The sequence below is a fragment of the Buceros rhinoceros genome, unplaced genomic scaffold (assembly GCF_000710305.1).
Source record: "Buceros rhinoceros silvestris isolate BGI_N320 unplaced genomic scaffold, ASM71030v1 scaffold22301, whole genome shotgun sequence".
NCBI classification, from domain to species: Eukaryota; Metazoa; Chordata; class Aves; order Bucerotiformes; family Bucerotidae; genus Buceros; species Buceros rhinoceros.
The window spans coordinates 4,077-4,328 of record NW_010392785.1 but is presented as its reverse complement, the minus strand read 5'-3'; positions in this window follow the sequence as shown (position 1 = coordinate 4,328).

The following is a 252-nucleotide window of genomic DNA, read 5'->3' as shown; positions in this document are numbered from 1 at the left end:
AAAAAAAAAAAGGCAAAACCCAAAAGCCATCGGCCTGGCTTATTTCCTCAATCTCACTGTGCCCATTAGAGCTGTTTTCTTCTTAAATTCTTTAAATCTTCTTTTTTTTTTTTTTTGTCTCTGCTTTATGAGTTTCATCCCAAGTTCACGTGTAGCAGTTCAGAAAACAGTGCACTGCATCATCATTCCCCCCGGTGCTACCTATCGCAGCCACAGGGAGAGGAAGGGAGGCAGCACGTTATTTCCGATGCT